We start from the raw sequence: 831 nt of genomic DNA on the forward strand, positions 1-831 counted from the left end.
ACCCCCGGATACCTTGCGGGGCTGGCGACGGCGGGAGGGCGCCGTCATCTCCGCGCTTCCCGGCCCGAGAGGGACTCGAAAGTATGTAGGAGAAAAGTTTCCCCTCCCACATGGGGGGAGGATGTCGGGGGAGAGAGGGCGGAAGATGGAGAGCAGCGCTGGGAAGATGTTTCTGGCCGGCGGTGCGCGCACCATCCGAGGCCCCGCGGTGCTGGTTAAAAATAAACTCGGCGGCGCGGGTCGGGCCGGATTCCTTAGCTCGGACGGCTAATATGGATGCGCATCAGGTCCCGCTGGCGGGGCGCTGCGGCCGCTCGCGCCGGGAGCTGGTTGGCAGAGCCGCCGCTCGGGAAGGGGAAAGGAGCGGAGGAAGGGGAGGAGGAGGAGGAGGAGGAGCAGCGGCGGCGGCGGCCGGAGGGAGAGGCTGCCCCGCTCCTCCCGGCGCCCCGGCCCCGCCGCCCAGAGCGCACCCCGCACGGCGTGGGGCTGCGGGTCCTGCGCCCCGAATACGCGGAGTTTCCCAACTACAACGCGCTCTGCAGCCCTTACCCTCCCCATCCCCAAAAAAGTTCTTTAAAAGGTCGCTTGGGCTGAGCCCCGGACATCCCGCTGCCACTCGAGCGAGGAGCACGAGCCGGAGCCCGGAGCGCGTACTTACGGCCCGGCGGGGCGCTTGGCTCCCTGGCATGATGCGGTGGGGACCGGAGGGCTGCGGGGAGAGGACGAGGAGAGATGCAAACTTGTTCCGGAAAAGGAATCAAAATGGCGTTTCTGGATGTGCAAAGTTCATCAACTCCGCAGTCACTTCCCCTCCTCCTCTGCTCCCACTGG

At 67.3% G+C, this 831-nt stretch overlaps 1 protein-coding gene across 1 annotated transcript in view; it reads right to left on the reverse strand.

Moving 5' to 3' along the window:
- Window positions 1-356, reverse strand: part of Rreb1 (ras responsive element binding protein 1) — a 119,192-nt gene extending 118,836 nt beyond the window's left edge. The window contains 1 exon segment of the mRNA XM_033761790.1: window positions 13-356. The gene's annotated coding sequence lies outside the window, so the exon portion shown is untranslated.
- Between the last annotated feature and the right edge of the window lie 475 nt (window positions 357-831).

Source organism: Fukomys damarensis, unplaced genomic scaffold (genome assembly GCF_012274545.1).
Source record: "Fukomys damarensis isolate Sample0158 unplaced genomic scaffold, DMR_v1.0_HiC HiC_scaffold_10, whole genome shotgun sequence".
Classification (NCBI taxonomy): Eukaryota; Metazoa; Chordata; class Mammalia; order Rodentia; family Bathyergidae; genus Fukomys; species Fukomys damarensis.